The sequence below is a fragment of the Lithobates pipiens genome, unplaced genomic scaffold (assembly GCF_037356315.1).
Source record: "Lithobates pipiens isolate NorthernLeopardFrog02 unplaced genomic scaffold, aLitPip1_a1.2 Scaffold_18, whole genome shotgun sequence".
In the NCBI taxonomy this organism is placed as follows: domain Eukaryota; kingdom Metazoa; phylum Chordata; class Amphibia; order Anura; family Ranidae; genus Lithobates; species Lithobates pipiens.
The window spans coordinates 137,461,732-137,475,794 of record NW_027507758.1 but is presented as its reverse complement, the minus strand read 5'-3'; the positions used below and the strand labels follow the sequence as shown (position 1 = coordinate 137,475,794).

Sequence of the window (14,063 nt, the reverse complement as noted above, 5' to 3'; positions counted from 1 at the left end):
AATTTACTAAAGGCAAATAGACTGTGCATTTTGTAAGTGCAGATGCACTCTGCAAGGGATTGTGTATTATTTCCAAAATGAAGCTTCGCCTGATTTACTAAGCTACGGAACAAGTCTGTTTGACTTTAGAAAATCAGCCCCAATGAGAGTGATTTACTAGGGCATTTGCAACACATTTTTGGCTATGAGGATAAAGTCAGAATCCTTCCTGCAAATTGATAAACCTCATGTGCAACATGTGCGACAAATGCATGTTTGTGACAATTTCACTGTCTATCACTAATGTTGTCCCATATGTTGTCCTAAAAAAATAACTCCATACTGGTGATAAGGAAAATAGAGAAAATAGTGTCTCACAGTATCGGTGTAAATTATTAATGCGGCGCTGCCAACAAACTGAAATAAAATATTACAAAAACACTAGATACATAACACGTGGAAAGAAGTGAATCCACCTCACTCAGTGATCCAGTGTGCAATCCAATATGCTCCAAAACTCTAGAAATAGTGCCTATATAGAAACATCATGAAATAAAAAAATATATAATCAAAAAAATAAAACGTGACTAGAAGATCAAAAAATAAAAAGTGCACATAAATACAAAAAACAATGTGCCAAAAAAGTCCATAAAATTATTTCGTGAATATATACTCAAGTCCATGCAAGTGACGTGATTTCCAAGCCCGTGATACTCCAGCAAACAACTTCAGTGCCAAAACACAGGTGCACCAAAACGTTTCCCCCAGCCTCTCACCTCAAAAGCTTAGTAAGCAGACTTTGTATACAGCACAAAGGCTATTCCTTTCTCTTCCATCCAGCAGGTCATGAACAGCTGCACCTTTCTTTCCCAGACTCCTCCGTTATCTCTCAGTACAGTGTGCGGTATGGAGAGTATGCAATAAAGGACAGGGGGGGCTCTCATGTGTGAGGTGAGAGGCTGGGGGAAACGTTTTGGTGCACCTGTGTTTTGGCACTGAAGTTGTTTGCTGGAGTATCACGGGCTTGGAAATCACGTCACTTGCATGGACTTGAGTATATATTCACGAAATAATTTTATGGACTTTTTTGGCACATTGTTTTTTGTATTTATGTGCACTTTTTATTTTTTGATCTTCTAGTCACGTTTTATTTTTTTGATTATATATTTTTTTATTTCATGATGTTTCTATATAGGCACTATTTCTAGAGTTTTGGAGCATATTGGATTGCACACTGGATCACTGAGTGAGGTGGATTCACTTCTTTCCACGTGTTATGTATCTAGTGTTTTTGTAATATTTTATTTCAGTTTGTTGGCAGCGCCGCATTAATAATTTACACCCATTTGTTTATGTAGTACTGAGATTACTATTCACTGCTTGGCTGCTTCCACGTTTTTTAGTATATTCGGTATTTTTTACACTTATACCTACATTTGTTTTTCACTATTTTTGATTTTCATACACTTTTTTTGAGTGAGGTGAAGCGCATTAGCACTCCCTATTTTATATCTCACAGTATCGTGCTGCATATCTGAGACAATTCTGGGGCAAAATTCTTCTGGGACAATTCTGCATTCGTTTCATACACTATGGGGTTAATTTACTAAAGGCAAACAGTGCACTATGCAGTTGCCCTCTGTAAGTGCAGTTGCTCCAATGCTTAGTAAATGAGGTAAGGCTTCAGTTTGCAACGAATACCCAATCACATGCAAGGAACATTTTTTAAAAATGCATTTTTGCTTGTACATGATTGGATGATGGAAGTCAGCAGAGTTTCTGCTCATTTACTAAGCTCTGGAGCAGATGCACTCATAAGCTAGTGATAGGACTACAGATACCAGGGTGCCTTGGCCTGTAGCTTGCGCATGTATTTGCAAATATGTGCAGACTAAACCCCTGTTTTTAACGCATACTTTAGTCAGGTGAGAGATTGCAATGTATTTGGTGTGGTGTTCTATTTCAGAAAAAAAGAAGTGATCACTGCAAGTCATGTTCAATGAGGAATCTGGTCATAAATAATAATAATAATATTATTAAATAATAATAAATATAAATATATAATAATAAATGTAATAATACATATTATATTATATATATTATATAATGATATTATAATTATTATCACCACTACTATATAATATCAGCAAACCACTGTGAGTATTAATGCACATATTATTATTATTATTATTATTATTATTATTATTATTACTACTACTATATACAGTACTATTAGCAAACGGCTGTGAGTATTAATGCACATATTATTATTATTATTATTATTATTATTACTATATACAGTACTATTAGCAAACGACTGTGAGTATTAATGCACATATTATTATTATTATTATTATTATTATTATTATTACTACTATATACAGTACTATTAGCAAATGACTGTGAGTATTAATGCTCATATTAGTATCATTACTACTACTATATTTAACATGAAAAAATACAAATTGCTATGACATTTGTAGGAAATAGCCAAACTGAAGTTTGTCTGCATTACTCACCTGGATCATAAATATTAAAGTGGTTTTAAAGACAGAAGATTTTTTACCTGCATGCATTTTCTACATAATATAAAAAATCTTCTACGGCAAGGGGTGTTCCGCAGTTTACTAAAGAAAACTGGAAAGACTGATAGCATTGTTTATGATTTTAGTCCATTTCTAGCAATTTTCTAAACTTGCAGAAAATGTACTTAGCCGATAAAAAGAAATGAATGCTGCCCTTATATTAAAGTATGCCTTATAGTAACCATTGTTTGATGTGTGGAGTTAAATCAACAGACAGATAATCTAAAAAATGCAACTGTCAGTACTGGATGCTGGACAGCTCCTTGTCTGTGTTTTCTTCCAAAGTTTACACAGAACCGCAATCCTCTTTTGCCACTTCATCATTGTGCCTTTCCAGCAGCAGTGTTAAATAAAAGGAGGAAACCACTTTATAAATAGTACACAAATGCCAAATGACAGCATTACAAAATAAGTGACTAAAGCAAATAAACATTTTTATTTTACTGGATGGAGCAGGGAAGAGTTAGCCTGTTTATTGCTGTCTGTATATTTATAGGTGAGATTTCCCATCCCTTTCCGATCAGGAAGTGATCAGAAATCTCTCCAACAGGAACACAGAATTAAAAAAAAAGTGGGTCCCCAACACTGCAATCAGGGCTTTAGATAAGAGGGTACCGCCGATCCTCCTGTATGGGGCCTAGGCCAGTGTTGGGGGCCCAGGCAGCAGGGTGAATCATATGTGGGCAGTGAGGGTGATCGGCAGTTGAAAGCGGCTTCTTTTCCTCTTCCTCCCACCAGCTTTTAGCTGCTGCAGAGAGAGCCATACAAGAGATCAGTTCCTACCCATCACCCTCACTCTGCACCATACATTCCCCCCTGCTACCCAGGCCCCTCAGCCCCCATGTGTGCCTCCCCCCCCTCCCCACAGTGCTGCTAGTTTCCCTCCCCTGCTTCCTGCCGGCAGCTGCAAGCAAACAATAGGATCCTTGATGTTTGACAGTGGGGAAAGGGTCCAATAAATACATCATATTTATCAGCCCCTTCCTTTCTTGAATAAACACAATGAGCAATCAGTAGCGATTACTCATTGTATGCATTCATAACTGAAGTATAGTAAATTGTGTTTATTTGGAGGGACTCTGTCAGGTTGGCTGTATGGGGCTCCATGGTTTCTAACAGCAGCTCGGACTGCAAGGTGAAATACTTATTATGTCCAAGAGTGCACAGAAAGAGATTAAATGCACACCTTACTCTTGGTTCCAATATGGTCACTCCAGCAGTTGCGACCGACCTCTGTCGCACTCCAGCCTCCTCAGCATATAATATAGGATTAATATCCCTGTATTGTACATGATGGCTTTAACCTCCCTGGTGGTATGATTATGTTGGATTTTAGGTGCTGAAAGTGGTACAATGTTTTGCATCAAAATGTAGCGTTTTATATTGTAGGCTTGTAATTCTTAGGAATAACTCACTTTGTAAGGGGAATGGACACACATATTAGGTCTGAGGAAGCTACACACCCCGATAAACAGTTTGAAGAAAACATTTTCAGGAATAACTCACTTAAATCTGTCTAGTAGACATCCCGGGTATGATAAAATTTGAAAAACAAAATCATAAATTAAAATATAATAAATAACTATAAATAATTATACCAAATAATAATATAATAATAATAAAAAATTATTCAATAATGTAATCAAATAAAAAACACTGAAATTTGCTCAGTTGCAGAATTGTCACTGTCATTACCTTTCAATATTTGATGATGGATCTCACCACAAATCACTATCCCTCAATTCTGTGAGTGATTCTAATGTATTATCGCTGTTTGCTAGCTGGTCTAAAACCACTTTTGATGTAAAGGGACGGTTTTGGTTGCTATGGACAGTCTGCAGTTTCCAGGCAGAAAGAACAGTTTTTATAATATAAAACTGCCTGCAGGGCACTGGGCAGACCACTAGGGACAAAAGGGATGTGAAATAATTACATGCAGTAATGTATGATTACATTATACTGTATGTAATGTGTGTGTTTCACTTTTTGAATTTTGCGCCGTTCTCCGTCCCCATGAGTCGCAACGCTCGCAGGGAACGGAGCTCGGCTCTGTGATAGATCGAGCTGAGGACGAGCCGCTCGCACTGCGGGGTGACATCGCTGGATCCAGGGGATAAGGTAAGCACACTCATCCTGGATCCTGTAATGCGATCCGGAGTCTGGCTCAGGGTTATCGCTAATGGTTCTGAATTTTCACCCCAAGCCAGACTCAGGAATACCACCAGGGGGGTTAAGGAGGGAATGGTCAAACAATGTTTTAATTGCTGCTTGTGCTGTGCCTTCTCATTCCTAGGAACAGGATGTTAGGAATCATCTCTTCAGAATTTTAACTCATTTCCACTTCTAAAACTAAAATAAAACTTGCAAGAGGTAGAGTCAATTCACACAACGCAGTCTGCTGCAACGCATGCGTTTTCGTGCACTGAGGCACATTGAAGTGCACTGTGTTAATCAGCCAAGTTTAAATTAAATTAGCTGCAATGCAGCTGTAGCCTGCATTTGCTAACAGCACAACGCACAGGAGAGTGTGTTGCGCTGTGCTACTGTGAGTTACAGTGCAGGAATGTTCTGGAAGTGTGTATGGGTGTCATATACAATGAATAGCACTGGAGTCACATCAGCACATGTAACACAAATAACATTGTGGTATTAGGCACATTAACGCAAGGCTACTGGTTTGATTGGGCCCCTAAGTTGGCCATACATGGATCGAAAAATTCAGCTAGGTCAGCAGGGACTGAGACGAATTTTGATCCATGGGCAGTCTGGTTGTACAGTACAATTATATCTGTCCTTCAAAGTAGTAGTAAAAAAATAGACCCCCGCAGGGAAATACCATAATGTGCTGGTAGGAACTACATACTATAACAGAGCTTTTTAAATGGAGGTGAACCAAACAATAAATTGTAGATATCCAAACCGTGGTTCAAAATAACTGACACTTGAAATGGAAAATGATGTGACAAAGGAAAATGTGCCCAAACTTGATGATAAGTGATCCACCACCAGAGAGTCAAAAGGCTTACCGGAGCAATTGAACCCAAATGAGTGTACACACAATGGGTCAATAAGGCTTGTAGGGCCACAATCCCAGGGGAAACTGTCACAGAGGACATGACTTCCAGCCAGAAGACCAACCCCAATAATGGACCTCAATGGGATAGGTAATAGACAGAGAGCCACATGGATAGTTGCTCCAATAGGACACACTTATGAAAAGGAAGAAGAAGTAGGCACATAGTGTCATCCCATTTAAATCAGAAGTAATTTATTCAATAAAAAAGGAGGAAATACACTCACATTTTAGTAGATAAAAAAGCACTTAGGAATAAAATAGTGACTTCAGCAGAGTGACTGGTGCGTTTCATCTTAAAAGACATCATCAGACGATGTCTTTTAAGACAAAACGCATTGGTACTATAACTTCTACTTTCTAGTCAACCGTTACTTTCAGAAAAAAAAAACGGGACAACAGATGAACTAATGATCTTTCATTATTTTCACATGTTTAACTTACGTACAATTAAAAGTAATTTGAAATGTATTTTTTATTTTTTGGCATAATGCCTGATTTTGATCCTACAAATGTATTATTATTGTCCCTATGGATCTATCAATGCTGCCAATAAATACAGCTGTAGCTTTTATATGCAGCAGGTATGTAAATTGTTGATTATGCACTGTATAGCAATGGCTATGAATGCATGTTTATTTTACAACTGAAGTTTAAAAATTGTAAAAACACATGACTAAAGATAAAAAGTACGTATCTTTTCTTTGGGCTTTTATAGGAAATCTTTATTGTCTGCTTCCAAAGCATTTGTGGACATTAAAGTAATTGTAAACCCAAAACTTTTCTGTCTGCCTTGCCCTGGATATTCCTCTTAAGGCTTATTTCACACTAATGCGTTTTTTGATGCATTTTGCAGAAATGCAGGACATTTTTTTTAACACGGGTTCCTATGGAACATGTTCACATCAATGCATTTTAGTGCCTCTGCGTTTTTGGAAAGGGTCGGGGACTTTTTTTCCCGCAAAATGTAGTGTTTTGCATGTAATAGAATTCAATGGACCTGCATCCAAAATGCAAGTACCGCAATTTTTACTGCGATTTTGCCACAATTTTGCCACAATTTTCATTTTGCATTTTTTTTTTACACTGTATATAACTGGTTGCTAAGGAGGGGGCCGGGAAGCCGGTCGCTGCTTCCTTAACAACCGATGAGTTATCAGTTGTTAGCGGGCTTCCCGCTGAACGTAAAAAAAAGAATTGCTGACTAAAAAAAAAACACAGAAAAAATGACGTGGGGTCCCCCCCAGGTCCACACCAGGCCCTTGGATCTAGTATGGATTCGGAGGGGACTCCACGCCAAAATATGAAACAAAAATGGTGTGGAGGTCTCCCCAAAATCCATACCAGACCCTTATCTGAGCATGCAGCCCGGCAGTTCTGAAAAGGGAGGGGACAAGCAAGCCCCCCCCCCTCCTGAACCCTACCAGGCCGCATGCCCTCAACATGGGGATGGGTGCTTTGGGGCAGGGAGGGCTCTGCGCCCCCCACCTCAAAGCACCTTGCCCCCATGTTGATGGGGACAAGGGCCTCTTCCCGTCAACCCTTGCCCAGTGGTTGTCAGGGTCTGTGGGTGGGGGGCTTATCGTAATCTGGAAGCCCCCTTTAACAAGGGGGCCCCCAGATCCCCCCCTATGTGAATGAGTATGGGGAGTATGGGGTACATTGTTCCCCTACCCATTCACCTGGAAAAAAATAGTGCAGTGTTAAAAAATACAGTAGACAGTTTTTGACGTGTCTTTTATTATGCAGCTCCGGGAGTCTCTTCCCACTTCTCCACTCTCTTCTCCGCGCTCTCCGGTTCTTCTCCTGCTGTCCTGTGCCTTCTACCGGGTTCTTCTGCTCTTTTTCCCGTTCTTTTGCTAGCTCTTGCCCGGTCTTCGTCATCTTCTCCCCTCTTCTCTTCTTCCGATGTTGACTCTTCACTGTCTCCCACTGTAATGCTGTGTGCGCCATGCCCAATGACTTTTATAGGCATGGGGCGGGGTCACCGGGTGATGGCATCCAGTGACCCCACCCCCGTATGACACAACAGCCCGGGGCATGGGCATTATGGGTTTGTGATGTCACAAGGGGCGTGGCCTCCATATGACGTAATCCGGTTGCCATGCCCCCATCGTTATTTAGGCACCAACAGATCAGCAGGACGCAGCATCGGAGGAGGGTCGTTGACGGGAGCAGCAATGGTGGCAGAGAAAGAAGAGCACCAGACAAAGAAGACAGAAGAAGAGCAGAAGAAGAAGCAGGGGAAGAAGCAGAACACCGGAGGATGAAGATGTGGGAGAAGATGGAGGAAGAAGCGGAGAAGAAGATGAAGAAGATTTTTAATAAAAGACTTGTCAAAAACTGTCTACTGTATTTTTTAACACTACACTACTTTTTTCCAGGTGAATGGGTAGGGGTACAATGCACCCCAAACTCATTCACATGGGGGGCCAGGATCTGGAGAGCCCCCTTGTTAAAGGGGGCTTCCAGATTCCAATAAGCCCCCGCCCGCAGACCCCAACAACCACCGGGCACGGATTGTCGTGAAGAGGCCCTTGTCCCTATCAAAATGGGGGCAAGGTGCTTTGGGGTGGGAGGCGCAGAGCCCCCCCCCGCCCCAAAGCACCCATTCCCCCATGTTGAGGGCATACGGCCTGGTAGGGTTCAGGAGGGGGGCACTCACTCGTCCTCTCCCTTTCCTGGCCTGCCGTGCTGCATGCTCGGATAAGGGTCTAGTATGGATTTTGGGGGGGGACCTCACGCCATTTAGAAAAAAAAATTGGCATGGGTGTGCCCTCTAATCCATACTAGACCCAAGGGCCTGGTATGGGCCTGGGGGGGGGGACCTCACGCTCTTTTTTTCACAATTTTCTTTTTTTGACGGAATTTATTTTTTTACATTCAGGGGGAAGTCGCCTTCCCGGTCCTCTCCTTAGCAACCAGCTACATACAGTGTAAAAATAAAAAAAAACGTAAATCGCTGTAAACTCGCTGTAAAAACACGGTACGTTTTGGATGTAGGTCCATTGAATTCTATTACATGCAAAATGTTGCATTTTGCAGGAAAAAAAGTCCCTGACCCTTTCCAAAAACGCAGAGGCACTAAAATGCATTGATGTGAACATGTTCCATAGGAACCCATGTAAAAAAATTTCCCTGCATTTCTGCAAAATGCAAAATGCATCAAAAAAACGCATTTGTGTGAATAAAGCCTTAGACATGAAGTTTGTTACTTGCCAGGATCACCAAAAATAAAGGAAAAAAATTAAGAAAATGAGCCATCGCATTTAAGGATTAGTGAACTGCAATATATAAATTTTTTTTTTTTTTGGGTTTAATAGTGCTTTAAAAGCTGGTTTTGACATTAAGTAACCCCTTTTTTTTTAGATCTTTAACAGATACTTCTCATTTAGCAGATAAATTCTATAATCAAAATGTAATTCCTGAAAGTCAGAGTTGTTTATGAAACAGTTTTAGACTGAAGAAATTCTTAAGAAAAGCAAGACATTCATTTTATAGTTTATTGTTCTGGAAGCTCTGTTTACACAGGTGAGAAGCAATGACATAAAGAGATAAAGTTGTCTTATAATTGGCCTCCACCAGTAAATCATCAATAAAAAAATGGCATGATTTTTGGATAAATCATCACAGTTAAGGGAGTATTATTCTGGTTTTATATCTAAAGGACAGCTGTGAAAATGAAGACTTAATTCCCAATAGACATCAGAAATAAACTAGAACAACTGTATAAATTATGAAAATTATATAACACAATATCTTAGTGTTTGATTGTCCCAGGGAGTAGGTTTAACATTAGGAAGTGGAACCACTCGGAGGCTTCCTTTCAATAAAAGTAATTCCTCAAAACTCTCCCTGTGGCCAAGATTGAGGCTTGTGACAGAAACCACATAAGTTATGCTCATTTTGAAGGGGCTGTGGGTACAAACTCAGACTACAGTAAAAGGGCGCAGTCGGTTATATCAAGAGCTCTGCATAATAATAACCTGGGAGTGAGGCATGGAAGATGGAATGACCAAAAAAAGTAAGACAATGGGGGTGATTTACTAAAACTGCAGAGGGCAAAATCTGATGCGACTCTGTATGGTAACCAATCATCTTCTAATTTCAGCTTGTTCAATTAAGCTTTGAGAAAAAGTCCTAGAAGCTGATTAACTTCTATGCAGAGCTGCACCAGATTTTGCACTCTCCAGTATTAGTAAATCAACCCCAATGCCTCAGTTGTAAAGCGTGAAAATCGTGTGATAAAATGAAACCAATATAGAGTTTTATCGGCAAAGTTTACAAAAAACTGTGTGGTGCATATCTAACAGTCCGAGAAAAGCTGAGATAAAAGGCCTGATTTAAACTCAACCAGCCAAGAACTACAAAAAGTATATATATAACATATATAAATCATTACTCACTGGACTAGAATAAATTCACATTTTATTAATCAAAAATATAACAAAAACATGTAAATTGTGTATTGCATTAAAATGGTACCAAGCCCACATCACGCACACACCTAAAAACAGGCACCCACCTCTCCCACCATATACGAATACTCAATCAGCCCCTACAAACTTTCTTATATAGTGATTTAGTATAAAATTACTCATTAAATCTAAAATATAAAAAAATCAAAAAATAGTAATGGTGATCCCATGCATGGTGGATAAATGCAACTATGGAGACAAAGAGTTCAATGCTTTGTGAAGTTAGGTGAAAAACAAGCCAATAGCCATTCAAAGATGATGGTAAGTATCATACGTTTCAATATTCCAAAGTGCCAGATGGAGGAACAAGCAAAAAAAAAAAACATGGATCTCTGGTTGACTCATATTGTAAGAACTCCCATAGTGATAAGGGAGAGATGAATTTGCATGGTCCAAAGGAGGATACATGCTCACCAAAACAAAGTCAGTGTTTTGAAGAGCAAGGGCCACTTTAGCGACTTGGTAACTGGTCACAGGCCACAATGAGCGGAGCGGGCAGATGACATGTATATGTCCACCCTGTATATGAAGAGCAGACATGGACACAGCCCGCGCATATGAGCCCTCCTTTCCAATTCGCCCAGACAGAACTGGACAGATACCCTTCTGTTTTTTTAAGCGGATTGGAGATAGGCAGGTGTAAATGGACACAAGTCCATTTACATCTGCTCCATAGAGGTAAATGGAGAGTTCAATTTGGTCTGCATGAAAAATGGACAGGCAGACCCAACCAGACTGATCGTGTGAAAGGGGCCTAAGGCTGCTTTCACACTGATGCACTGCAGTTTACCCACATCTCAACTGACCTCAATCTTAACTTCAGGTACTGCTGGCTGGTACTGCTGGTGGGTACTGCTGGTTGGTACTGCTTGTGGGTACTGCTGGCGGGTACTGCTGACTGGTTCGGCTGGTGGGTACTGCTGGCTGGTACTGCTGGCTAGTACTGCTGGTTAGTACTGCCGGCTGGTACTGCTGGCTGGTACTGCTGGCTGGTGGGTACTGTTGGCAGGTACTGCTGGCTGGTACTGCCGGCTGGTGCTGCTTGCGAGCACTGCTGACAAGTACTGCTGGTGGGTACTGCTGACAGGTACTGCTGGCCAGTACTACTGGTGGTTACTGCTGGCTGGTACTATTGGTGGGTACTGTTGGCGGGTACAGCTGATGGGTACTGCTAAAAGGTGCCGCTGGTGGGTACTGCTGGCTAGTACTACTGGCGGGTACTACTGGTGGGAACTGCTGACAGATACTGCTGGCGGGTACTGCTGGCCAGTACTGCTGATTGGTACTGCTCACTGGTACCACTGGTGAGTACTGCCGGTGGGTATCCCTGGTGTATGGTACTGCTGGTGGGTACTGCTGGTGGGTATCCCTGTTGGCTGCTGTCCCAGATCATTGTTTCCCGACCCACCATCTCCGAGCATCAGTGTAACAGAAGCCGGCGCTGGAGAAAGCATGCAGCTGCAGTAGAGAACAGAGCCAATGCTTCCTGTATCTCTCCTGGCACCACGCTGCTCTACTCTGCTCTGTGAATTTGGCCCAATTACCAAACACCACAGCAGCACGTTGTTTACTTGTTGCGCTCGGGACCTCATTTACGAGGAATGGCTGCAAAACTAAATGTATTCATGCTTGAGAGGGTACATGATAGCAATCTACGAGGGGATCCCAGCAAAGGACATAAACTATTCAGTCCCGGGGGCACAAAATGAGACTGGGGGAGAATTGGTTTAACCTTAAACTGCGTAGGGGGTTCTTCACTGTTAGGGCAATAAGAATGTGGCACTCTCTCCCACAACTGGTGGTGGCTGCAGGGAGTATGGATATTTTTTAAAAGTCTCTTAGATGTACATCTTAAAAGACAAAACATACAGGGATATGGGAAATAATTATAGACACTGATACACATGCACCTACACAGGTTGAACTGGATGGATTATTGTCTTTTTTCGCCCTTACCGACTATGTAACTATGTAACAGGAGCCGGCACTATATAGGAAGCATCGTCTCTGCTTCCTCTAGCTCTGATTCCATTTTTCACATTGATGCACGGGGATGGCGGGTCAGGAACCCGCAATCTAGACTTGCCAACCCACCATCCCAGAGCAGAAGGTGGCGGGTCACATGAGAAGGTTGGACACCCCTAGTCTAGAGCATATGTCTGTATGATTCCAAGAAGGATTTTTTGAACATAACCTCCCCTGCACATCCAAGCACATTCAAGTAAACCATTCCATTGGCTGCCTTGGAAAAGTGTCTCCCAAGTAATTGAACAAGACCCACGAGTCACAAAATCAATGGCTGCACTTGTAAAAACATGCACGTAACATTTTATATACTTATCCATCCAGTAGAGTAATGGACCAATGGACTAATGGATCACCAATGGGGCAGAGAGATGATGTGGACTCCAGATGCGCCTGACTGTTTTTTCCGTGCACAAGAAAGCTGCTTCAGAGGCAAAGTGGTGAGTTGCCCTGTCACCACGTGCTTAAATATTGTTTGAAAATGTCCACCACGCCATATTGCACCCGTGCATACGCATTGACGCACAAAAAAGTGCAATGGTGCAAATTCACAAATATGCGTGATGTCACAGTGCGCCCTGTCACAATGAGTGTATATATTTAACAGTCCCCATAACAAAAAAAAAAGAAAAATTATGGAATGGTGCAAAATAAAATAGAAAGCTGCTCCTTCACCAACACAGCAATACCAAACAGAAAGCCATGATAATATTGGCTCAGAAATGATTTGGCAAATGTCCAGGGCAAAATTTAGGCATTGTGCTATCTAAGGAAAAACCTAAAAAATTATGCCATTATGTACATTTCCACACCATGCTTATTTTAGTAAGGACTTTTACTAAAAAGTGGCATCAAAGGCAGCATGGGATATGCTTTATATTAACCTCCCTGGCGGTATGATTATTTCGGATTTTAGGTGCTAAAAGCGGTACAATTATTTTGCATGAGAATTTGGCGTTTTATATTGTAGTCCTGTAATTCTTAGGAATAACTCACTTAAATCTGTCCAAACCAGAGTCTAGCAGACATCCCGGGTATGATAAAGTTTGAAAAATGAAATCATAAATTATAATATAATAAATAACTATAAATAATTATACCAAATAATAATATAACAATAATAAAAATTATTCAATAATGTAATCAAATCAAAAACACTGAAATTTGCTCAGTTGCAGAATTGTCACTGTCATTACTTTTCAATATTTGATGACGGATCTCCCCACAAATCGATATCGCTCAATTCTGCGAGTGATTCCAATTTATTATCGCTGTTTTCTAGCTGGTCTAAAATCATTTTTGATGTAAAGGGACGGTTTTGGTTGCTATGGAGAATCTCCAGTTTCCAGGCATAAAGAACAGTTTTTATATTATAAAACTGCATGCAGGGCACTGGACAGATCACTAGGGACAAAGGGGATGTGAAATAATTACATACAGCAATGTAATCTGTAAGATTACATTATACTGTATGTATACTGTGTGTTTCACTTTTTGAATTTGGCGCCGATCTCCGTCCCCGTGTGTCGCAACGCTCGCAGGGAACGGAGCTCGGCCCCGTGGTGAATTGAGCGGAGGATGAGCCGCTCGTACAGCGGGGGGACATCGCTGGATCCAAGGGAGAAGGTAAGTAAATCTCCTCCTGGATTCAGCGATGCGGTCCCGAGTCTGGCTCGGGGTTACCGCTTTTGGTGTAAAATTTCCACCCCGAGCCAGACTCGGGAATACCACCAGGGGGGTTAAGAGACTTAAAAACTTGAGGACAGGTTCAGCTAAAACTTTTTAAAGATAGACTTCGGAAAGATTAGAACAACTGTTAAAGTTGCATTCCTGTGTGTCCCCATTGGGCAATTGTTTCTGTATGGTGGGTGTCAGACAAAACAGGATGTGACTGTACAGTAGGGATGAGCTGAACACCCCCCG

At 41.2% G+C, this 14,063-nt stretch overlaps 1 protein-coding gene across 1 annotated transcript in view; it reads right to left on the bottom strand.

Annotated features, from left to right (window-relative positions):
* Window positions 1-14,063, bottom strand: part of FNDC1 (fibronectin type III domain containing 1) — a 260,345-nt gene that overhangs the window by 108,921 nt on the left and 137,361 nt on the right. The gene's annotated exons all lie outside the window — the stretch shown is intronic.